Source organism: Sus scrofa, chromosome 8 (assembly GCF_000003025.6).
Source record: "Sus scrofa isolate TJ Tabasco breed Duroc chromosome 8, Sscrofa11.1, whole genome shotgun sequence".
NCBI classification, from domain to species: domain Eukaryota; kingdom Metazoa; phylum Chordata; class Mammalia; order Artiodactyla; family Suidae; genus Sus; species Sus scrofa.
In genome coordinates this window covers 4,005,694-4,031,862 of record NC_010450.4, presented here as the reverse complement: position 1 = coordinate 4,031,862, position 26,169 = coordinate 4,005,694, and the positions used below count along the sequence as shown (strand labels likewise).

The 26,169-nt window shown below is 49.1% G+C and overlaps 1 protein-coding gene across 1 annotated transcript in view; it reads left to right on the top strand.

The window, feature by feature from the left end:
• Positions 468-26,169, top strand: part of KIAA0232 (KIAA0232 ortholog) — an 88,367-nt gene continuing 62,665 nt past the window's right edge. The window contains 1 exon segment of the mRNA XM_021100968.1: positions 468-710. The gene's annotated coding sequence lies outside the window, so the exon portion shown is untranslated.

Sequence of the window (26,169 nt, the reverse complement as noted above, 5' to 3'; positions counted from 1 at the left end):
GCACATTTTTGGTTCCCACTTCCGAATCTTCCAGAATTTATTTTTGCCTACTTAATAAAAACAGCCATGTCACATTTCTTTAGCTTGTCTTCTGGGTTAAAAAAAATGTTAAACCGCCCACTCCAGCCATCCCAGGACGCAGCGAGGAGGGGGGCGCAGACAGGTGGAGCATGTGCCGGGAAGCAGGAGCGGCCGAGGCGGCCCGGGGGCGGGAAGGGTGGCGGCGGAGTTTAAGGGCTTTTGCCAAGAGCAGCCCCACGCGCCCCTCCGCAGGGGCAGCCTCGGCTCCGACAACTCGCACACTGGGTGGGCTCCCGCCTCCGGCCCTCGAGCCTCTCAGGACCCAAGCGCGGCTGCAGAGCTGGCCCGGGCCAGGGGGCCCTCCGCGCGCCCGCACGCCCCCGCCCCGGGGCCCCGCGCCCGCTGGAGGGGCGGGGCCCCGGGGCGGGGCGGTGGCGCTGATGTAATCCCGGCGCCTGGGCGGAAGGATATGGAGCGCGCCCGGTTGGCGGGGCGCTGAGGCCAGTTGCCGGGTAACGGAGCGGAGCGGCCGCGGCGCGCCGCCTCCCGCCCTCCGCCGAGTGGCGCCGGAGCCGCCGCCGCTTTACGTAAGGCGCAGGCCAGGGCCGCCCGGCGCTCGGCAGCGGCTCGGAGCCCTCGGAGCGAGGAGGCGCCCTCGCCGGCCGCCGCGCCGCCCGGCTGCTCAGCAGGTACCGCGGGCGGGCGCAGGGTGGGCTGGGGCCCCTCGGCCCGGCAGGCGCGGCCGGGCCGGGCGGGCCGCCGCAGCGGGGCTCCGGGGCCGGCCTGAGGGAGGCCGGGCCGTCCCGCCGGGCCGCGGGCTCCGCGAGGACCCCGGCCGGGCCCCGGGCGTGCGGTGGGCTGCGGGCCCGGCGACCCCCGCCCTGGGGACCCCTGCGCCGGGCTCGGCGCGCGCGGGGGGCGGGCGATGAGTCCGCACAATGGGCCGGTGTCGCCGCGCTGGGAGCGGCTCTCTGGGGGGAGGCGAGGCGGGGAGTGGATGTGCGGCCGGGCTGCGGAGCCCGGGGAGCGGCGGCCGCGGGGCTCCCGGCGCGGCCGGCCGGCGGGTGGGCGCTCGCGGCGCTGCCCTCGCCCCGCCGCGTCCGCCCGCCCCCTCCCCTCCTGCATTGTCCTTTAGGGGCCGGGGAAGGGAAACCGCCGGCGGGGGAGGGGCGGGGCGGGGCGGGGCCGGCGCCGACTGACGGGCCTGCGGGCCGGTGGCGCTGCGCGCGCGGGGCGGGCGCTGGCGGCGGGGCGGGCCCTGCGGCGCAAGGTTCGCCGAAGGTTACGGCCGCCCGCGGGAGGGACGGGCCCGCAAAGTCACCCGCGGCGGCGGCGGCGCGGGAGGGCCGGGGCCCGCTGGGGCGGCTCCCGAGCCCTGGCGGCCCCGGCGGCCCTTCGGCGCTGCCGGCTCGGCGGCGTCCGAGGAGCGGGTGGTCGCGTGGGAAATGCTGCCTGCCGCGCCGGGACGCGGCGTGCGGCGCGCGGTTGACAGGCCCTGCCTGGCGCCTGGCGGCAGACCCCCAAATCGTGACAGGCCCGGTTTAAGATTTCTCTTTGGCCACCTTTCAGTTTCAGTCCTTTCTCGGCAAGCTCTGGAGACCTAACCTCGTAGAGTGTAGATTGAGCGGCTCGGGGGACATGCGGTGCTTTGAAATGGTTTAACTCACTGTGCTTTCTGCTAATAAAGACCCGGGGAGGATTCCTGGCTGTCTAGGTTGGCTGCTTCATTCAAGTTCCTGAGAATGAGTTTTGCTTCTCTGGGTCTTCGCTCGTTTTGAAAAAAAAGCAGGGGTGGAAGACTGGTGTGGGGGGAGGGGTGCGCAGTTTTGATGACTAGGTGATGCTCTGGGTAAAACTAACTATACAGTCAAATCCCCAAGCTAGGTTTCTCTTATGCGGTATAAGCCCGAACACCTTGGCCGTTTCATAGGCTTTGAATTTAACGAGGGGAAATCTACCCCTCCGCAGCCTGAAGGTCACATAGCCTCCCATCGGTTATTTTGGATTGATCCATTCGTGAGTGGGTCTCAGGACCTGAATGACGTTTCCTTGTGGCCAAGATTATTTATGAAATTGTGCCTCTGCATACCTATACGTAAGCTTCATGCCGATAATACTTTTTATGTCTCTATTCAGTGGCTGTACTTACTGAATAATGCATTTTTAATAATTCAAAAATATTTACTGCTTCCGGAGTTCTCTTCATGGCCCGGCAGTAACGAACCCGACTGGTATCTATGAGGATGGGGGTTTGATTCCTGGTGTCGTTCAGTGGGTTAAAGATCTGCTGTTACTGTGAGCTGTGGTGTAGATCGCAGATGCGGCTCAGATCTGGCATGGCTTGTGGCATAGGCTGGCAACTGCAGCTCTGATTCGACCCCTAGTCTGAGAACTTCCTTATGACGTGGGTATGGCCCTAAAAAGATCAAAACAAAACAAAAAATGTATTTTGCTGCTTCAGGTTGGGCATATGTATAAAGGTTCTTACATAAGCCGGTGTCATCAATGACATGTCACTTTGGCCACTGAAACATTGAAGGAAGAAGATAATATTACTCCTAATATTTTGTAGAAAGTAGAACTAGAGGTACAGATTTTTTGTTTTTAAAGAAAAGTATGGGGAGTTCCCATCGTGGCATAGTCCTGGCGAATCCACCTGGTATCCATGAGGACGCGGGTTCGATCCCTGGCCTCACTCAGTGGCTTAAGGATCTGGCATTGCCATGAGCTGTGGTGTAGGTCACAGACGAGGCTCAGATCTGGTGTTGCTGTGGCTCTGGTGTAGGCTGGCAGCTCCAGCTCCAGTTAGACCTCTAGCCTGGGAACTTCCATATGCCACAGGAGTGGCTCTAAAAAGACAGAAAAAAAAGTACAGGTCTTTAATCATGGCATTAGCATAAGGCAAATTTGTAATTATTTTCAAGGTAGTTACCTTATATTTCAGACAAATTGTAAACACTTAAGAAAATTAAGTCAATTTTTAGCACTTATGATATCACAGACCACTCTGTGCTTTATTGTACAGAACACTTTTCAAAAGCATTAGGGTTTTTTTTTTTTTTTTTGCATTGGGCAGAAAAGTATTGAGTCTGGGTTTTTCTCCCTGTTTTAGCAGCATTGGACTTGGAGCAATGAATGGGCTCTGAGCCCGTGTTCTTGTCTGTGAAATGGGAAGAGTGATGCCTGTGAAATCCTCCCATCACCGTTCAGTCCCTTTAAAACTATCAGTGTGCTAGTGTGTCAAAGCCTCAGATTCCTTTCTGGGCTTCCGGCTTTCTTAGGCTCCTCCCCACCCCTTCCTCTCTGCCCTTTGCCTGACTGTCAGGTCACCTTTCCCGAACGCAGATTGGATCTTGTCAGCCTCTGGCTCAGAAAGCCTCTGAGACTGCCCACTGGTGGGAGACCAGATCCAGACCTAGCAGCCTCTCATTTAAGGCCCCTCACTCCGGCCCCAGGTATCGTTAGACTTTGCCGGTTCTCTTCGCTCTCTTTCTGCACCGCGCTGCCGACTGAGCCTTCGCTCGGTTCTCCAGACGAGCCGAGCGGCTTCATCCCTTCTTCCCTTACATCCTTTTCCCTGATAGCGACGCCCGGTCTCACTTGCACCTTCTCCAGCTTTCAAAAGCCCTCGTCTGATTTTCTGTCTCCTCTGCAGCCCTCTGGAAGTCCTATGGAAGTGAATTATTCATTTCATAATCCTCTGTTCTTACTTTCATTATTGCCTGTATCACGTGTTATGTATGTTAAACTCTGGCTGTGGGGACCATGTCTTTATTTTACCCCCCTACACCTCGCTCAAGGTTTAAACATGGAGGTGTTCAAATGTTTGCTAAATAAAGTCAAATTCTGTAATCCACCTTATGGTTTTTTTTTTTTTTTTTTTTTTTTTTTGTCTTTTTGCCGTTTCTAGGGCCGCTCTCGCGGCATATGGAGGTAGGTTCCCAGGCTAGGGGTCTAATCGGAGCTGTAGCCACCGGCCTACGCCAGAGCCAGAGCAACGTGGGATTTGAGCCGCTTCTGTGACCTACACCACAGCTCACAGCAATGCTGGATCCTTAACCCACTGAGCAAGGCCAGGGCTCGAACCTGCAACTTTATGGTTCCTAGTCAGATTTGTTAACCACTGCGCCATGACGGGTACTCTTGGGATATTATTATTATAAAGTATTTTAATAACAAACATCAACCACAACACTGGAAATGCAGTTTTATGTTGAAGATGGTTAATATTTAGCATATTCCTTTTCAGTTATTTTTGACCTCTCATAAAATACCAAGTGGTATTTTTATACAAAATACAAACAGCTACCTCTGCCATCTGTTGAAACTTGCAGGGCTCATGAGCCAGCACTGCTGGCTAAAGTCACTGCACCCTGTCTCTTGGGAAAGGGGATCAGAGTACAAGTTTTAAAATATTCCTTACCTTTGAAGGTAACTGTACTCCCAGCAAACTACATGCTTTTTGTTTAAAACATTTTTGGTTGGGTTTTTTCAGAGATTTATTTTACTCGTAAGTAGTAAACTGCTTTTGAGGGTCTTATTTAGAGAACAAAAGACAGAAGCCTGAGATTCAGGCTTGTGTCTTAGCTCCTCTCTCAGCCCCTGGGTTACCCAGGGCAAGTTGGTTAAATCTCTCGGACTTCAGTTTCTTTCTTGATCATGTGAAACGCGAACAGTCTTGTCTGCACTGTTTTTGCTTTGCGATGTTACTTAAAGTGCTATTCTTTGTGTACTGCACACCTTGTTCAGATAAAAGGTAGTAAGATAACTACATCACAACTATTCATCCTCCTGTTACCCAGGCTGGAAACTTTTTTTTTATTAAGTGAAATTATGCTTTATTAGGGAGGCTCAATATCTTAATTGATGCTAGTCATTGATTGAAAAATTAAATATTGAAAAAGAGCAATTTTTTAAAATTCTCATTTTTATGAGTGTACTCATGGCATGTAGAGGTTCCTGAGCTAGGGATTGGATCCAAGCTGCAGCTGCAGCCTACTCCGAACCTGCAACAATCAGGCGGGAAACTTTTTTTTTTCCCCACCTTTTTATGGCCACTTCTGTGGCATGTGGAAGTTCCTGAGCTGGGATAGAATTGGAGCTGTAGCTGAGGCCTATACCACAGCCACAGCCACACCAGATCTGAGCTGCAGCTTGTGGCAATGTCGGATCCTTAACCCATTGAGGGAGGCGGGGGATGGAACCTGCATCCTCACAGAGACCATGTTGAGGTCTCAACCCACTGAGCCACAGTGGGAACTCCCAGACTGGAATCTTTTTTCTTTTTGTCTTTCCTAGGGCTGTACCCACGGCATATGGAGGTTCCCAGGCTAGGGGTCCAGTCGGATTTAGAGCTGCCAGCCTACACCAGAGCCACAGCATCGCCAGATCCGAGCCACGTCTCTGACCTACGCCACAGCTCACAGCAATGCCGGATCCTTAACCCAATGAGCCAGGCCAGGGATTGAACCCAAAACCTCATGGTTCCTAGTTGGATTCGTTGACCACTGAGCCAGGACGGGAACTCCTGGAAACTGAGTCTTCCCTTTCTTGACCAGAATTTTACCAGCTCTGCCTCCATGTGTCTTTTCTATCAACCTCCGCCCCCCAGTGTTTCCCCTGCACCTGCCCTTCCTGGCTCTGGTCAGTCCTTATGTAGTTGTCATCGTGAGCCCCCTGAGTGGCCTCCCTTTTTCTAGCCTCTCTGGTCCTCCTGTGTTGTTACCAGAATTAGTCAGTATGTAAATCATACCATGCCCTGCCCAGGTATACACCAGACGTTCTCACCACTTCCCCCCATTCCATCACACCTGAGGCCTCTGACCCACTTCAGTCTGTAGGCTCGCCCCTATGGATTTTCTCCTTGGAGGCACCACCACCTGGCAGGTTGGGAATTCGTGTTAAAGGGTTAGGAAATCCTCCTATGGCCTGTGCCATTTGGCTTCCTTCTAAAGTTTAGCGTTTTCTTATCACCTTGTATTTCCGCCCTGGACCTCTCACCGTCTTTTTTTTTTTTTTTTTTTTTTTTTTTTGTCTTTTTTTGCCATTTCTTGGGCCGCTTCTGCGGCATATGGAGGTTCCCAGGCTAGGGGTCTAATCAGAGCTGGAGCCACCGGCCTACACCACAGCCACAGCAACGCGGGATCCGTGCCACATCTGCGACCTACACCACAGCTCTCGGCAACACCAGATACTTAACCCACTGAGCAAGGGCAGGGAGCGAACCCGCAACCTCATGGTTCCTAGTCGGATTCGTCAACTATGGCGCCACAACGGGAACTCCCTCTCGCCGTCTTCAGGGTTGTTTAACCGCCGTCTTTACTCTGGAATGTCCTTGCTGCTTTTTTCTTATCAGAATACTTAATACCGAAGGCTTGGTTTAAACACCCCTACTTCTGTGAAAGAAGAAGCTTCTCCAGATTTTCAGAATTAGCTCCTCCTCATGTCCCACAGGTGCTTGAGGATCCCTCAGCTCGGCTGGTTGTTCTTTTCCTCTTTTTAGTTTAGTCTTACGAATTCCTTAAGGGAAGAGAGGGAAATTGTATCCATTGTTGATTGCCTCTGGTGTGCAGTGTAGTCTTTCACGTACTATTTATTCATTTAAACGCTTGGTTGGAGTAACTCATTCACTCAGTCACCCTGCATCCTCTGAATTTAGCAGAGGGGGAGTGGGATTGGAATGGTTTTATGAGAGGTTCGTGAATCCATACTCAGGGCCCAGCACATGGAAATGCTCAGTAAGTGGCAGCTTTTAGCTATTCGTTGGAGCGGGTGTAGAGAACACTAGTGGTTGGGTTTGTTGGTTGATTCTGTATGTTGGTTACTATACCAAGATTTATTTCTGGCCCCTGTGTAAAGGGAAAAAAAATCATCTGGTCTCCAACTTCATCTCCATTCTTTCATTAGTTTTGGGAATAAAGCAGAAAAGTGAGTATTTGGGTGGAGGGAGCTTTCGCATAAGCAGATTCATGATGGTTGTCCTAAATTCTTCTAAAGTCGGGCAGACCTTTCTGTAGGTGATACAGGTTTTTTGCATGTGGCTTAAGAAATCAGGGAGAAATGGATTGTCAAATTTTATACTTTGTTACTTTCAGTAAGGCACATGTTTTCATTTTAATCTTACATCTTATAATTATTCGTTAGGCAATAGAATCTCCTTATTTAGTGTTTGGAGTGACTTAAAATTTTGTTGTTGACATTTCCAAAGCTTTTTCTTGTCATTAGGTTTTCTTCATGGTTCTCTGTCTCTTCCCTTGTCTGCTCTGCCGTCTTGCCTCCTGGCTGGATAGGGAGAGGCTAGGTGAGAAAAACCAGCTGTAATTTTGAAACTTTTAATTAAATATTTAGTTACTATTTTTAAGTTTATATGCATTACTAATTGACAAGTTGTATCCAGAAACTTCAAAAAGGAGCATCTTTTTTTTTTGTCTTTTTGCCTTTTCTAGGGCCGCACCCCTGGCATATGCAGGTTCCCAGGCTAGGGGTCCAGTTGGAGCTGTAGCCGCCAGCCTGTGCCAGAGCCATAGCTACATCAGATCTGAGCTGTGTCTGTGACCTACACCACAGCTCACGGCAACGCCAGATCCCCAATCCACTGAGCAAGGCCAGAGATCGAACCCGCAACCTCATGGTTCCTATTCAGATTCGTTAACACTGAGCCACGATGGGAACTCCTAAAAAAGGAGCATCTTTGGTCTTCCATCGAGGCTCGGTGGAAACGCATCTGATGAGTATCCATGAGGACGCAGGTTTGGTCCCTGGCCTCTCCCAGTGGGTTAAGGATCCCAGTGTTGCTGTGGCTGTGCCCCTTAGCCTGGGAACCTCCATATGCTGAGGGTGCAGCCCTAAAAAGCAAAAAAAGAAGAAAGACATCTATATATTTGTAATAGATCTCTCTTTAAACCTGCCCTGCAGAATTGGGGGTGATAATCCTATCCCAGTGGGTGAACTGGTATCAATGAAAAATAAAGGCAATAGGACAGTTCAAGGTTTAATAATTGCAAAAATGCTTAAGAATGTGTTGCCTTGTGTGTGTTTTTAGCTAGAGTGATGAAGGAATGTGAGGCCTGTGAATACAGGCAGTGTGTGTGTGCGTGTGCGTGTGTGTGTGCGTGCGCACACTCCTGTGACGGGAAGCGAGCCGAGGCACTGTGTGTCTCTAGTGTTTACAGTGCCTGGTGCAGGGGTAGTCGCTCAGCACACACTGAAATAAGTGAGTCAGTCACCTATGGAGGACAAAATACATGGAAATAGATAAGTGTAAAGGGATGTGCTGCAGCAAATTGTCTCTTTCTTTCTTTCTTTCTAGGAATCTGGTTGTTACCTGAGTAGCGGGGAAGGTAGAAAGTGGGGAGGGATTTATTTCCCTTTCAGTCAGAGTTTGTTTCTAGCTCAGTTACATTTTGCAAGTACCTTTGGTTTTTTGTTTTTTGTTTTTTGTTTTGGTCTTTTTAGGGTTGCACCCACGGCATATGGAAGTTTCCAGGCTAGGGGTCGAATCATAGCGTAGCCGCTGGCCTACACCACAGCCACAGCAACTTCGGATCCAGGCCGCATCTCTCACCTACACCGCAGCTCATGGCAATGCTGTATCCTTAACCCAGTGAGTGGGGCCAGGGATCGAACCTACGTTCTCATGATAGTAGTTGGGTTTGTTAGAGCTAAGCCACAAGAAGTCCTTTTGGAATTTTAATAGCCAGTACATAACTGTTTCAAGATTGTTTGCTCAATCTGGAGATTTATTCAGGCTCTTTGGTTTTTTTTGTTCATTCTCTAGCCTTTCTTGGGTATCTGATTAACATTTTGCTCCTTGGTAGCATCTTCCCTGAAAATTTTAATGGTGAAAAAGTTGAAAAAAATGTTTTTTATTGAAGTATAATTGACTTACAATACTGTATGAGTTTTGGGTACACAACATAGTGATTCACTTATTTTTATACATTACAGAATGATCACCATGAGAAAGTCGTGATGGAGTAGACACATTTGTGCTCCTTTTTGGTGACGGGTGTTACTGTTACTTGTCACTGCTGCCTTTGATTACCAGTACAGATAATTAAGTACTGATTGTATTCTTTTTTTTTTCGGTCTTTGCCTTTTCTAGGGCCGCTCCTTCAGCGTATGGAGGTTCCCAGGCTAGGGGTCTAATTGGAGCTGTAGCCACCGGCCTACACCAGAGCCCCAGCAACATGGCATCCGAGCCACGTCTGCGACCTACACCACAGCTCACGGCAACGCCGGATCCTTAACCCACTGAGCAAGGTCAGGGATCGAACCCGCAACCTCATGGTTCCTAGTCGGATTCATTTCCACTGCACTACAATGGGAACTCCCAAGTTTCTTGTTTTTATAAAACGTAAAGCTTAATTTTAAACCAGCATTTTTTTTATAATGATTTTTATTTTTTTCCATTATAGCTGGTTTACAGTGTTCTGTCAATTTTCTACTGTACAGCAAGGTGACCCAGTCACACACACCCACATACATTCCTTTTCCTCACATTATCATGCTCCATCATAAGTGACTAGGTACAGCTCCCAGGGCTATACAGCAAGATCTCATTGCTTATCTACTCCAAATGCAAGTTTGCATCTATTAACCCCAAATTTCCAGTCCATCCCACTCCCTTCCCCTCCACAACCATAAGTCTGTTCTCCAAGTCCATGAGTTTCTTTTCTGTGGAAAGGTTCATTTGTGCCATATATTAGATTGCAGATACAAGGGCTATCACACGGTATTTGTCTTCCTCTTTCTGACTTACTTCACTTAGGATGAGAGTCTCTAGTTCCATCCATCAAATATATTTTGAATGATTTACCAAAATATTATTTTGAATGTAAGTAACTCTTATATAAAAACTTTTTTTTTTTTTTTGGTCTTTTTAGAGCCACACTGGCGCCACATGGAAGTTCCCGGGCTGGGGTCAAATGGAGCTGCAGCTCCTGGCCTACACCACAGCCATGGCAATGCCAGATTTGAGCCTCATCTGCAGCCTGTACCACAGCTCACACCATGCTGGGTCCTTTAACCCATGCGCTGGGCCAGGGATCGAACCCACACCTCCACGGTGACCTGAACTGCTGCCCCCAGCAGGAACTCCCAGTGAAGTAAGAAACCCTCTTACTCTAGGCAGCCAAAAACAAAACAGCTGACCAACAAGTTCCTAATTTCTCTCAATTATCATTGAGCATGCCAAGAATTTCCTTGGTGTCTATTAGCTCTAATAATTTTAGACATTAGGCTGGATATTTTCTGCTCTGCAGTGGTTCTGTGGTACAGTTGTTTACTATTAAGGAAGACAGATTGTTTGTATTGCACATTAAATATTAGGTGAAATAAATTAAAGGCTCAGAATCGGCTTCATGAGGCAGCCACCTGTACCATCAGACAGTGCCGAGACCAGCTCAGCAGGTTGGGGCTGAAGAACGGGTGCCGTGAAACTTAAGGAAAAAAGTTAACAAAAACAAGACACAGAGACATTTATCTTAAGTAAAGGTGGGAACCAGGGATCTCAAGGTCTCAGGGACCCAGAGCGCTGCCTCAAGGAACCGCACTGCTTTTATTGCGCTCTGGAGGATGACGTCAAGCGAGGAGGGGGTTGCAGCTGCAGGATAGAGGTTTTTTAAAAAGTCACATGGCCGGTTCCGAGTAAGCTTTTATTCTGACCTTTGGGCATTTAACACTCATTAGCATTTGAGGAAGCTTGGCGTCAGCTCTCTATGCAGAGCATCTGGAGAATCACCATTGTGCTTCTGCAGACAGCGTGCCTATCTGCAGCAACCCCGCGTGCCTAGGTTTGCACCTCGGTTCTCCCTGCTAATGCATCTCCTGCTAACAGCCCCTCATAAACCCCTTGGGGCCATGAGGCTCCTCTTTTATTCTTAAGAGGACGTATCACGCCGTGCAAACAGCGGCGTGCAAACGGCGGCGTGCCGATCTGCACTGGCCTGGCGTGCCTAGACCAAGGCATTCCGTCTCATTCAGCTGACCCCATGAATAACTTATGCCTTTAGGTCTTTGTGCTTAAGCTGAAGTCCTTCACCAGCACTGCGACTGTTTTCCAAGCAGGAAGATGGGGTAAAGCAGGACAAGATGGGGTTTTCAGCAAAGAGGCTAAGAAAACATTGTAGAGACGTGTCTCGCGATAAGACAGGGCTCTCCCTTGCTTTAATGATCTGCTGTCAGAGTCTTGAGGTTCTTAATCATTTTGAACATGGGACTACGTTTTCACTTTGCACTGGACCTCACAAGTTATGTAGCCAGTCCTTTCAGAACTGAAGCATAGAAAAGTGAGACCCTCACCTCGCTGCATCCTGGTCCTGCCCCGTGACGACCCCTAACGTCTGAGTTCCTGGAGAAACTGCTGAACGGAACTCTACAGAAGTCCGTGTGTGCTGTGTTTTCTTGGAAAAGTCCTTAATGATCTAGAATGCTGCACACTTGAGAAATTACTTTTAAAGAGCTCTAGAAAACCTTAGCCGTAAAAATTGGTACTGCACTGCAGTTTCAGATTTGTATTGGTTTGTTTGTTTTATTCAAAGCATGCTTTACTTGAAGCTTTAGAGAAATAGCTTAAGTCTCGGAGTGTGAAAATACCCATCTGGGATGAGATTTCACTTTCTGAAATCTACTGAAATAAACCCTAAGCCCATCAGAGGCAAGTCAGGAATGAAAGTCAGGTTTATTCATCAGTTTAGGCCCAGTTGAACAGGGGACTCACTAGTGGGTATTTAGGGTTCTTTGGGGCTTTATTTACTTGAGCAGTGTCAGAGTTCGTGGGGAAGGGGAAGGTGGAGGATTCTTAGAAGTAGCTACAAAACATGGGTGGGTCTTCCAGCAAGATTTGTTTTTTTCTTTCGGCCTTGGCATGCAGCAACTTGTGGAATCTCAGTTCCCTGAACCCGGGCACAGCAGTGAAAGTGCCAAGTCCTAACCACTAGACCGTCGGGGAACTCCCTGATAAACTAGTGCCTGTAATCCTCCTGACAACCTTTGAGGGAGGTGGTACATCTTCATTTCATAGATGGTGAAGCTGCAGCTCAGAGATCTCAGGAATCTTCCCTGAGGTTACACAGAATACCTGGCAGAGCCGGAGCCCAAACTTGTATTTTTGCCACTTAGAGTTGATGCATGAACTTTCCACCGCCTGGCTCATCCCAGAGGGTCATTCATTCTCCAGCACTTGACGTGCAAGAGACTTAGACCAGAGGAGAGAGGGAGGGGCAGGAGTGCTGGGAGGAGCCTTCCGACCTCCACGAGGTGTGATCATGTGCCAGGAGGGATGGGGAGGCTCTGGGCAGGGGCAGCCTCAGGTGAGAGCAGTTTGGAGACAGTCTTGGCCAGGCTACTGGGCTCTGGCAGGTAGTCTCGGACCCTTCCTGGTCAACACTGCTGGGAGCAGCCTGAGGGACTCATGGCCTGATGCCTTTGCTGTAGTGATTTTGCGCTGCGGCACCTGGAGGCTGTCATCAGGTGGGTTCCCCAGGGCAGGTTCTCTTGAGGAGCCGTCTGCCCACCACTCTGCTCTGTCCTGGTGAGGCTGGGCAGAGACTGACAGTACGAGTAAGCATATGGCTACACTGTCAAGTGAAGATTTGAGCTAAGAGGAGAAATAAAGGGAGTCATTGCTCCGGGGCGGTGTGGGGGGGGGGTGCGAGAAGGGTTCTCTGGTGAGAGGGCAGCTGAGCTGAGACCTGAAGGGAATAAGGAGAAAGATGTGCGCGAGTCTGAGGAGCAGAGCGTGGCGGGGGCGGGAAGCAAGCGAGAGACGATTCTGGTCGTCGCGAAGGTGGAACCCGGAGGATTTGCCGTCGGGCTGGATGTGGGAGGCGAGAGGCATCAGAGGAGACAAGGGTGATGCCAAAGCTTTGGGCCTGACAGTGGAAGCATGGAGCTGCCTTGACTGACATTGGGAAGGTCATGGCCCAGATGGTGGTGGCGAGAATCCGAGTTTGGGGGGGTTTGTTGTTGGTCAGTGCAGGTTATAAGTTGAGATGCCAGTTAGATACTTGCCTAGTAGCTTGACGGCGCTAGCATTTTGTAGTTCATGAGAGAGAAGAGCAGAGAGAAAGTTTGGAGTAGCCGTGGCATGGATTTATTTAAGATCACAGCCCCAGGGCTGTGCTGTTGAGTCTGGTAGCCCCGAGCCAGCCACTTGTGACTTCTGAGCACATGAAATGTGGCTAATTGGACTTGAGATGTTCCGTATGTGCCAATACACACTAGATTTCAAAGGTATAGTATGGAGAAAAGAATGTAAAATTGCTCATTAATAATCTTTTCTAAAGTAAAAAAAAAAAAAACTCGCTATGGTTGGTTTACAGTGTTGTGCCAGTTTCTGCTGTACAGCAAAGTGACCCAGTTACATACATACACACAAAATATATATGAACACACATTCCCTTTCTTCCATTACCTTCCATCATGGTCCATCCCAGGAGACTGGACACAGTTCCCTGTGCTATACAGTAGGACCTCATTGCTTAGCCATTCTTTCTTTGTTGTCTTTTTAGGGTCACACCTGTGGCATATGGAGGTTCCTGGGCTAGGGGTCGAACTGGAGCTGTAGTTGCCGGCCTACACCACAGCTCACGACAACGCCGGATCCTTAACCCACCAGGTGAGGCCAAGGATCGAACCTGGGTCCTCATGGATACTGGTCAAATTCGTTTCTGCTGAGCCACAACGGGAATTCCTCCTTACTGTTCTAAATGTAATAGTTTGCATCCACTAACCCCAAACTCCCAGTTTATCCCACTCTCTAATATCTTACCTTGATTACATTTGGGTTTTTTATAATGTAATCCTTATTTTTATTTACTTATTTATTTATTTTTGGCCACACTCATGGCATGTGGAAGTTTCTGGGCCAGGGATCGAACTCAAGCCACAGCAGTGACAATGGCAAGTCTTTAACAGCTAGGCCACTGGTGAACTCCAACCTTGATTATATTTGGAGTGGTAATATTTTGGGTCTCTTGAGTTAAATATATCATTAAAATTAATTTCCTGGGAGTTCCTGCTGTGGCACATCAGGATTGGCAGTGTCTCTGGAGCGCCAGGACACAGGTGCAGTCCCCAGCCAGCACAGTGGGTTAAGGATTCACCGCTGCCACAGCTGTGGTCTCAGTGACAACTGCAGCTCAGATATGATCCCTGGCTGGGAACTCCATGTGCCACAGGGAGCCCAAAAAAGAAAAAAATCGTAATTTCACCTGTTTGTTTTGGTTTTACAATGGCTAGGAGAAAATTTTTAATTACATCGCTGTGACTCAAGCGTTGCTATTGGCTGACGCCCGAGGAGGAAGTGAATGTAAATAGAGAAGCGTGTGGCGCTCCCATCATGGGGCAGCGGAAATGAATCCGACTAGGAACCATGAGGTTGCAGGTTCGATCCCTGGCCTCACTCACTGGGTTAAGGATCCGGCGTTGCCGTGAGCTGTGGTGTAGGTCACAGGTGCTGCTCGGATCCCGCATTGCTGTGGCTGTGGCATAGGCTGGCGGCTGTAGCTCCCATTTGACCCCGAGCCTGGGAACCTCCATATGCGCAGGTGCTGCCCCAAAAAGAAAAAAAAGAAAAAAAAAAGTGAAGTGTGAGAACTTCCTGAAGGAGGCGGTGGCGCGGTGCCTGGGCGCATAGCCGTGGCTTCTAAAGCACGAGTTAAAGAAGAGCCAGAGCCAGAGAGCAGCTAGGCCTGGCTGACCGCCGTGTGACAGACAGGTGGCTCTTGAGACGGGAACAAGTCTTGGGGGTGGTCTGTAGAGCGGGATCCTTTCCTGCACTGGTTGGTTCTTAAGTGAGTCTCCTCAGGACAGGAATCACCCTTTTGCACAGGGGTTGTAAGGCAGCCTCTCGGCGGACTTGGCCGGGCGGTCGGCAGAGGCACGCAGTCCTTGCGGGCAAGTGACGCCGAGCCTTGTTCTCAGGGCCACCTTCCCTTGAGGAAACTACCGTGAGGTCAGAGCTCTGCCGGGCCCCTTTTCTGTCCAGGGCGGCCCTGGAGTGGACCCTCTCCGTGTTGCATGTACCACGTTACTGTCCATCGTCTAAACCGGTAGTGTGGTTTTCTGGTTTGCACGTAGCCTGCTTGGTTGTATTAGGAGGTGTGACTTGGCACCTCTGTCCCCTTCTGTCCCGATCACTGCATAGGGCTCACAGCAACGCCTGATCCTTAACCCACGGAGCGAGGCCAGGGATGGAACCCACATCCTCATGGTTCCTAGTTGGATTCATTAACCACTGCGCCGCGGCGGGAACTCCATCATGGGCTTCTCTCTAAGACGTTGGAAGGTGTAAAGGGCAGGTGTCTGTCCTTGGACGTGATGCTTTTCTCCCTTGCATCTCAGTCTCCTGTTCCCCAAAACCACACTTGCACGTCTACGAACGGTGTCCATAAGCTGTTTCCCTCAGCCGTGTGATAGAAGCTGTCGTGGAAACAAACTCCTGAGTGGCACTTCCTCGAGCCTTGCCAGGCCAGGCAGGCAATCACCTTGAAAAGGCTCTGGCAGCGCCCTGCAGTCTGCCGTGGCTGCGGTGGGTCACGGCAGGTCTCACTTTCTCTCTGGCTTGGGCATCAGGTCTGTTGGCTTCTCAGGATGCCTCCAGGCCTGTGGGATAGTGAACAGTAATGGCCAAACCGGAAACTTTGATTAAGAAGGATATGCTAGGAGTTGCTGTTGTGGCTCGCAGTCATGAACCCGACTGGTATCCATGATGATGTGGGTTCAATTCCTGACCTTGCCTGTTGGGTTGAGAATCCGGTGTTGTTGTGAGCTGTGGTGCAGGTTGCAGATGTGAGTTGGTTTCCTCTTCCCGTGGCTGAGGTGTAGGCCGGCAGTTGCAGCTCTGATTCGACCCCTATTCTGGGAACTCCCATTTGCCGCAGGTGCAACACTGAAAAAGTGAAAAAGAAAAAAAGGATATACCAAATGCAGAGTAAAAGGCTTGGCTTTGATCCTTTAAAACTGTGTAATAGGCTACAAGTTAGATGAATGGTGAGTGATGTGACGGAAAGGACACCAGTTTCAGCCCTAATAAGCCCATGGTGGCCCTGGTCTTGACTCAGCCTGGGGCCTTGAATACACATTTAAGTTTCTTTCATTCTTTTTTTTTTTTCTTTTTTGAGTGTCCTGCGGCATATGGAGTTCTTGGGCCCCATATTGAATCTGAGCCGGAGCTGTGACCCTATGACACACCTGTGGCAACGCCAGATCCTTAACCCACCGCACTGGGCCAGGGATCACACCCGCTTCCCTGCTGCTGCAGAAACACTGTCAGTCCCATTGCGTCACAGCGGGAACTCCACTTTTAGGTTTCTTGATCATTAGAATGAGGAGGTTTGGCTCATTTTTTGGCTCATTTTTTGGGCTCATTTAGCTCAGTTTTTTTTCAGCCTGTGAAAGCAGTATCAGACACAGAATAGGTGCTCAAGTGTTTATTGACTAAATGAATGGGTAAAAGAATTCTGGAGAGCCTACAGAGTTCCCTTGTGGCACAGCTGGGTATGTATCCTGCATTGTCACTGCAGCAGTTCTGGTTGCTGCTGTGGCAAAGGTTCGAATCCTGGCCCAGGAACTTGCATGAGCTGTGAGCGTGGCCAAAAAACCAAAAAGAATTCTAGAGAGCCTAGATGGTTAGGGCCTGAGGCTTGAGGGTGTTTGGGTAGCCATCCCGCCCTCGCCTGTGCCACTTCAACCTGTTTGAGCTAAGTGTGGGGTCCTACCACGTCGAGAGGTGTTTGAACAACACGTGGTTAGGTGAGCTCTCTCTGAGCATGAAGATGCCACGCTTCTGTGCTGACACCAGCCCTTTCTTCCTTCTCACCGTCACATCCCCGTATGCGTTTTACTGGGGTTCACGTTGGGGGGTCAGCGCGGTTTCAGGCAGATGTAGGGGGGAAATACTGCAGAGCCGCCTTGGGTTTGCTGGCGCTGCCGTGGGGACGTGCCCCAGGCGAGGCGGCTTAGACCCACACACGGGCGCTCTCAGTTCGCGAGTCCCGCCGTCCGCAGGCCCGTGTCGGCAGGGCTGGCTCCTCCTGGAGGTTCTGCGGGAGGACCTGACTGCCTGTCCCCCAGATTCTGGCGGCCGTCGGCAGTCTTTGGCGTCTCCTGGTTTGTAGACAGACCAGTCCGGTCTCGGCCTCTGTCTTCGTGTGGCCTCCTCGGTGTGTCTTCGCCAGTTTCCCTCTTCTTGTAAGGACATCAGTCAGTGGTCAGGGTCTGGACAGAGGTGGATTGAAAATGGATAGTGGGAGCAGGAGAGCGAAGAGGGGTTGCTAATGGGCAGTGGTTGTGTTGCCCGGAACTTTGATTAGGGTATCTACGTTCTTTTTTTTTTTTTTGGTCTTTTTTTGCCTTTTCTAGGTCCACACCCACGGCATGTGGAGGTTCCCAGGCTAGGGGTCGAATCAGAGCTGTAGCTGCTCGCCTACACCAGAGCCACAGCAGTGCGGGATCTGAGCCATGTCTGCAACCTACACCACAGCTCAGGGCAACGCCAGATCCTTAACCCACTGAGCAAGGCCAGGGACCGAACCCGCAACCTCATGGTTCCTAGTCGGACTCGTTAACCACTGCGCGACGACGGGAACGCCAGGGTTTCTAATGTTCTTAATGTAAAACCGTTTCCATAGAATGGAACTGTGGATGCTGGTTTTTCTGCAGAACAGCAAAGTGTGAGGAAGATCATTTTGTGCATGAACTTGAAGTCGCATTTTCTCAGCTTTGAAATCACTGGACAGCACACCACCAGCACCTTCCAGAGGAAGCTGTTTGTGTCCCTCAAGGGGTCCTTGCACAAAGCAAACCTACACCAAATGGGGGTGGGCTCTGAGATTTCAGTACAATTAAGGGGCATGTGAATCCGATGGGCCGCTCCCTTACGAGCTCTTTGGTAGGTGGGTTGTCTGGAAAGCCCCACGGACAGTGTAGTGCTCGGATGTTGAGACATACCCCTGGGGTCCACACCTGCAGAAAGGAAGGAGAAGTCGGGCTGCCTTGCAGGCCCAGCCCCAGCCTTGGCCCAGCCCATGGGGACCTGTGCCTTCTCCTGTCAGCCACTGGCGGTGAAGCCCTCCCGGGAGAGGCCGAAACGCTGGGTGGGGCGGTTCTCTGCAGCGAAGACACCCCCAGGGGTGCACTCCTGGCAGCCGGCCGTGTGCCCTTCAGGTCGGGACGTGGGTGGGACGTCACAGGGTCTGCTATGCTTGGACAGTATTCTTATTAGAACATTTTTATTGATTTGATTTGATGCAGTGATTGGCCTTCTGGAGAAACAGGGTAAGTCTGTCCCTTGTCACTGACTCCCTCACTCTACCTCGCTGCTATATGCGTGACGTGTACATGGGGCGGTGGTGAACAGAGTTAGCCTGCTCATTAAGCTTCTCCCAGACTCAGCCCGCTGGTTTCCTTAATCTGACAGGGTTTGCATGATGTCTATGCTAACCTGTTGTTTTCTTGGTATTGTTGAGACGTCCTTGCTTTGCTTGAGCCATCTGTCTACATGTTTTCACATATTTATCAGTGGCATTAAGGTCCTTGGAGCAGTAGCTCATCCTCAAAAATTTGAAACCTATTTCTTATGAATTTGAAATTCTCAGTTCATTTAATCCCACCTCTCTAATTCGCCTGTTGATTTGTCCTGTTTGATGATTCTAAGGGCCCCTTACAGAATCTGTGGTCCCATCAGACCACCTTGGAGCAGAACGTCATTCCCGGAAAGCTGAAGTTAGATCCAGACCCTTGCTGCTCAAGTCATACCCTTTGGGGCCAGAAGGGTCCTCTGGGTAGCTGTGGGTTGTCATCAGATGGTCTGTCATGGAGGAGAGCTTGACTCAGGAGTTAGTCTGCTTTCAGATCCCAACTCTGCCTCTTTTCTTGCTGTTTGGGGAAATTACTTTTCTAAGTTTCAGTTTCGTCTTCTGTAAAAAGGGAACATTTAGATAGTGAGGACTCAGTAGACCTAAGCTGCTGCTGCTGTTGCTGGAAGAAAACCACACCTACGTTATAGGAAAGAAAGGGGCCTTGTCCACTAATTCTAGACGTAGGGGCTGAGCTATGTCTGTGATCTTAGCACCTGTCAAGTAGAAGGAGGGGTTCTGAACCAGTAAAGCATGTCTACAGAAAGGCCAAACAGGCATCAGCCTTAGTGAGGAAGTGTAGAAACGCTTCCTGTATAATCTGACACAAGACAGAGGACACCCAGTGGTACTGCTCTCCTCGCTGTGCTCGTGGGACCGGTCCACACACAAGACAGCAGCATTGACGGGGTGGGGTGCCGGGAACACCAGCTGTTGTCACACGCGGGTGATGATTGTGTCCAAGACCTTCGAGAATCTGTAACCTAGGGTCTGGGAGTAAATCCAACAGCCAGGGTCTTTGCGTCAAAAATGAAAACTTATTTGAACGACGTAAAAGGAGACCCAAATGAACGGAGAAAGGCCCCTGCTCCACACGACAGAGCAGTCACTTCTTCTCAAACTGGTCTGTATATTTATGTATGTGTGTATTTTTGGACTATATATTTAATGCATTTCCAGTTAAAATACCAGCAGGGTTTTTCATGGATTGTGATGGCTGATTCTAAAATTTTAAGAGTAGAGGGCCAGATGGGGAAGACACCTCTGAAGAAGAATCCTGAGGCTTTCCAGAGAGGCTTCCCAGTGATGGCTTGGGGTGTGTATTTGGAGCACATTGATACGGGAGAGAAGTGGTGTCACGGATGTGGTTGGAGGGCTGATCCGTAAGTGATGCTGGACTTTCGGTTTTCCACATTTAAAAAAATGAAATTAGATGCCTTCTCACAATTCCACGTCACTAATTCTAGATAAAAGTAACTTGTAGATAGGTTAAGAACTTGAGTATTTCATTACATTTTACAAGCTGGTACGTTGTTGATCCGAGCCCCACATCTCAGAGGCTTAAACATTGAACAGTTCTCCCTGGCTCCCACCACATCCTGGCTGCCGGAAGCCGGTTGCTGTGGCTCTGTTCAGGTGTCCTCTCATTCTGGGACCCGTGCTTGAGGAGGCTGCCCCATTTTGGACATGCTGTTCCTGTGACAACAGAAGAGGCCAGGCTGAATCACCCAGTCTTAAAGCTTCTGTTTGGACCTTTTGTGTGTCACATCCGCGGTGGTCCCTTTGCCAGGCCAGTCATGAGGAGTGGTGCGGGGGCGTATATGTACTGAGCCTTTAGGGAGGCACTGCCAGTCTGTGCCATGGTGACAGCAGGGACTTGCTGGGAAAAGGGATGCCCAAGGAGAGGAAAGGGATAGTTGGGAACAATAATTCATCAACTGGCCACAAATGTGAGGAGAGAAACTTGAGGACTTTAGAAGGAAATCCAGACAAGTATCTTTCTGATCTCGAGGTGGGGAAGGACACCGAAGACAGCGTCCTCAGACTGGGAAGTATGGTCATCATCTGAGACGCAGATTCCGATGCGGTGGGTCTGGAGTGAGGTCTTAGAGCCCGCGTTTCTAACAGGCTCCCAGGGATGCTGACCCTGCTGCTCTGTTCACACACTCTGAGCAAAGACTCTGGTGTCTGCACACACGCTGAGCAGAGTCTTAGGATGCAAAAAGTGTCAACCATAAAAAGGAGAGATTGATAAATGCAGCATATTAAAGTGAGAATTTTTTTTTTTTTTGCTTGGTTTTTAGATCTGCACCCATGGCACATGGAGGTTCCCACGCTAGGGGTCAAATCAGAGCTACAGCTGCCGACCTATACCACAGCCACTCCAGATCCGAGCTGCATCTGTGACCTACATCACATCTTACTACAACACTGCATCCTTAACCCATTGGGTGAGGCCAGGGATTGAACCCACAACCTCATGGTTCCTAGTTGGATGCGTTGCTGCTGCACCACGACGGGAGCTCCAAGAAATTTTTATCTAAGGATAGCATGAAGAAGATGCTGAGGGAGTGCCCATCGTGGTGTCAGCAGAAGCAAATCTGAGCAGCATCCCTGAGGATGCAGGTTCCCTGGCCTTGCTCGTTGGGTTAAGGATTCAGTGTTGCTGTGGTGTAGGCTGGCAGCTGTAGCTCCAGTTCGACTCCTAGCCTGGGAACCTCCATATGCCACAGGTGCAGCCCTAAAAAAGACAAAAAAAGAAAGAAGGAGGGAGGAAAGAAGAAAGGAAGAAAATGAGGAGCCACACCCTGGGAAAAATACTTGTGGTATGTATAACTGGTGAGGGATTCCCATCAGTGTCCATATATATGACGAACTTCTAGAAATCCACAGAAACAAAACAGTCCAACAGAAAAATGAGTAGTTCAGACGAGAGGAAACATAGCCAATAAATACATGAAAAGGTGCTCATCATTAATAAGAGAACTGCAGATCAAATCATTAAATCTCCAATCTCCGTGAGGTGTTTTTTTTTTTATCATTCCCTGCACTGAAAAAAAAAAAAAAAGACTCTTGAGTACCATGTATCAGGGAAGCTGTAGCTTAACAGGTAACTTGTACATGTTGCTGATTGGAGTAGGGTGCTGGAATGCCCACTTGGGGATATAATGTTACATGGTCTAGCCAAGTTCAGGCTTGGTTATCCTCTTCTCTAACTTGACAGCCCCCATCTGGGTATGTACTTGGAAGGAACGTGTACCAAGAGCCACGTACAAGGCTGCTCCTAGCTGTTGTGTTTATTAGAGCAAACTATTAGAAACACCTCAAAAGTTCATTGACAGGAGATTGAATAAAGTATGGTATTTATCCAGTGGGATATTATAAAATATTAAGGTGAGCGTGAGTGAATTGTGGAAACATAATGCTGAGTAAAAAGGGGAAGTCCCAGAAGATTCTATATGTCGAACCACTGTTGTTACAGCGCTCAAGAATGAGTACAACTGGGAGTTCCTGTCGTGGCGCAGCAGAAATGAATCTGACGAGGAACCATGAGGTTGTGGGTTTGATCCCTGGCCTCACTCAGTGGGTTAAGAATCCGGCCTTGTCCTGAGCTGTGGTGTAGGTCTCAGGCACAGCTCACATCCTGCATTGCTGTGGCTATGGTGCAGGCCGGCAGCTGTAGCTCCAATTGGACCCCTAGTCTGGGAGCCTCCATGTGCCTTAGGTGCGGCCTTTGGAAAAAAAAAAAAAAGTACAGCTGAACAGTGTATTGTTTAATCATTTATGCATTTGTGACAAGTTTTGTTTTTGTAAAAAATCAAAGGAATGACAACTTAGGTTAGTAGCTATTGTTGGATGGGGAGACAGTAGAATAAGACGGGGAAGAATGGACGAATAAGTGGTTACGTGATCTGGGTTAAGTGCTGCTTACTACCTTGTTATGTTCTGTAACTGAGCAGTGTGACACAGAGGTGTTTCTGTAATAAAAGTAAACCTTCATACCACAAGTAGGCTGCGTTCTAGAAGACAGAGAAAAGAGACAAGGCTCCTCTGCCTTTTTTTCCAGTGGATCGGTTATCTCACGGATTCTTTGTAAGATGTTTAGAACAGCACTTGGGGAGGACGAATCCCATTTGGGAGGCAGACACAGTGGAGGTGGCCCTGGAGCTGATGAACAGCTTTGATCCTTGCAGAATTTGCGGTCCACAGCCTTCTAATGAAACTTGTGCCACTCTGTAATCTCGTGGTGCTCTCTCTGTATGGAAGCGCTCAGCTTCCTTGAACCCGGGCTTCTGCAGCTGCTGTTGCCTGAAGTAAGAACCCCCGTGAGATGTTCTGGGATTTTCACACCACAGATGCCAATTTCGGTGGAAGTGCCGGTGGCACATTTCTGGTGTGTTTTCGATTGAGGGGCAGAAGTCCAGTCACAAGTCGCAGGCCACTGCTCAGCTGCTTCAGGAAAATGACCCTTTTCCCACTTAGCGCAGTGGGTTAACGATCTGGCTTGTCTCTTTGGAGGTGCTAGTTTGATCCCTGGCCCAGCACGGTAGGTTAAGGATCCAGCGTTGCTGCAGCTATGGCGTAGGTTGCAGCTGCAGCTCAGATTCAGGCCCTGGCGCAGGAACTTCCACATGCTGCAGGGGCAGCTACAAAAAAAAAAAAAAAAAAAAAAAAAGGCGTCCCAGGAGTGATGCCCCGACTCAGTTTTCTCATGAGCTTACTGAGGGTTCTTTTTTTGTTGTGACTCAGCAGCTTTTGGGCACCTCTTCAGTAGGATAACATCTAGCATTCTGTGACGTTTAACCACTTGGGTACCACCATTCTTGTCACCTCACACTGGTTTTGTGACAGTTACAAAATTGTCACCTTTTTCTTTCAACCCTGGATTTGGCTGCTGAATGCTTACCTCGTGTACAAGGCCTTTGTGGAGTGCGTAGCTGGTCGGGAATAGCTGCCGGATCCTCTGGCCAGGACAGGGTTTCGGCTGTGGCCGAGCTTCCTCGTCCTAACGTTCTTAACCCTTTTTAACTGTGCCCCCAGCACCGGCCTTCTTGGCTTCAGGTCCTGTCTCCTTCTTACCTGACGTCTCAGCTTTTTCACCTACCGTCTTGGCAGGCAGGAAAGCGGGGCTCCTCTGTCGTGAGTGATTGTGTTGGTGGGCTTCTCCCGAGAAACAGAACCAATGGGAAAGGGGTGGGCCCGAGGCGGGGAAGCAGGGAGTTGGCTCCTGTGGTTATGGAGGCTGAACGGCCAGACCCAGGGAAGCGGATGCTGTAGTTCCAGTTCAGGTCTGAGGGCAGGAGACCAGCATCCCAGTTCAAAGCCAGGCCGAGAGAAGGGGAATTCTTTCTTACTCAGAATTGTATTCTGTTCAGGCCTTTGGTGGAGGCTCCGCCGTGTTGGGGGGGGCAGTCTCTTCACTCAGTCTGCTGGTATGCGGGCGCTGATCTCACCTGGAGATACCCTCACAGGTGCAACCCGGAATCATGTTTTAACCAAATGTCTGGGCACCCATGGCTCCGTCACCCTCACAGTGACTCTCTCCCCTCCATCCTCAGTTGCTCATCTGGAAGGATCACAGATCCAGGGGGAAGTAGCCTTTTATCTTAGCTAACCCTTTCTCAGAGGACGCAATTCCTGCCTCTTGCCCAGTGGGCATCATGCTCAAGCACTGGTTAGTCAGCTTGGTGGGAGGCCTGGGTGGCGTTGGCTCTGCTGTGCTTTGTCTTCAGCCCTTTCCAAGGACATAAGGACACAAAGGGGTTTTGCCGGAACATAATAGAGCACACAGTGGTGATTCAGGTATAGCGCAAGGTGAAGTAGGTTGGTGATGTTGGGAGCACAGAAGAATGAAGTTACTATGAGATGATCTCAGGGAAGGAAAAAATGACAGACCATTGAAGAAGGGTAACAGTTAAATATGAGCGCACATATGTACAGTTCTTGTACAAACTAGCTTAAGTTCAAATGGAAATACCCTCTGGGTACCTGGAAATATTAGACCGAGAGATCAAGGTAGGAGAACTGATTTCTAGGTAATGGGATATTGGCATGAATTACACGTATCTTTAACATTGTCATTGAGGAGTTGAAACATAAATGTTCAGAGGATATTTATCACAACTCTCGGTAAAAAAAAAAATCTGCGGAGAACTATAAAACATTAATCAAGGAAATTAAAGAGGATTCAAAGAAGTGGAAAGATATTCCATGCTCCTGGATTGGAAAAATTAATATCATAAAAATGGCCATACTACCCAAAGCAATCTACAGATTCAGTGCAATCCCTATCAAATTATCCATGACATTTTTCACAGAGCTAGAACAAACAAGCCAAAAATTTATATGAAACCATAAAAGACCCAGAATTGCCAAAGCAGTCCCGAGAAACAAAAACCAAAGAGGAGGCATAACTCTCTCAGACTTCAGGCAATATTGCAAAGCCACAGTAATCAGGACAGTGTGGTACTGGTATCAACAGACATACAGACCAGTGGAACAGAATAGAGAACCCTGAAATAAATTCAGACACCTATGGTCAATTAATCTTTGACAAAGGAGGCAAGAATATAAAATGGGAAAGTCTTTTCAGCAAGGGGTGCTGGGAAAACTGGACAGCCGCATGTAAATCAGTGAAACTGGAACACACCCTCACTCCATGCACAAAAATAAACTCAGAATGGCGTAGAGACTTAAACCTAAGACAAGACACCATCAAACTCCTAGAAGAGAACATAGGCAAGATATTCTCTGACATCAGTCTTAGAAATGTTTTCTCAGATCAATCTCCCAAGGCAATAGAAATGAAAGCAAAAATAAACCAATGGGACGTAATCAAACTGACAAGCTTTTGCACAGCAAAGGAAACCATAAAAAAAAAAAAAGATAACCTACCGAATGGGAGAAAATAGTGTTAAATGATCCAACTGACAAAGGCCTAATCTCTAAAATATACAAGCAACTTATACAACTCAACGGCAAAAAAGCCAACTCCTCAATGGAAGAATGGGCAAAAGATCTGAATAGATATTTTTCCAAGGAAGATGTACAGATGGTCAACAAGCACGTGAAAAAATGCACAACATCCCTGATTATTAGAGAAATGCAAATAAAAACTACTACGAGGTACCACCTCACACCAGTCAGAACGGCCATCATTAGTAAGTCCACAAATAACAAATGCTGAAGGGGGTGCGGAGAAAAGGGAACCCTCCTGCACTGTTGGTGGGAATGTAAATTGGCACAACCACTATGGAGAACAGTATGGAGGTACCTTAGAAAACTATACATAGAACGACCATATGACCCAGCAATCCCACTCTTGGGCACATATCGGGACAAAACTTTCCTTGAAAAAGACGCATGCACCCGTATGTTCATTGCAGCACTATTTGCAACAGCCAAGACATGGAAACAACCTAAATGTCCATTGACAGATGAATGGATTAAGAAGATGTGGCATCTATACACGATGGAATACTACTCAGCCATAAACACAAAATAATGCCATTTGCAGCAACATGGACGGAACTAGATACTCTCATACTAAACAAAATAAGTCAGAAAGACAAATACCATGTGATACTTATATCTGGAATCTAATATACAGCACAGATGAACCTTTCCACAGCAAAGAAACTCATGGACTTGGAGAATAGACTTGTGGTTGCCAAGGAGGAGCGGGAGGGAGTGGGATGGACTGGGGGTTTGGGGTTAACAGATGCAAACTATTGCTTTTGGAGCAGATAAGCAATTAGATCCTGCTGTGTAGAATAGGGAACTATAGCTA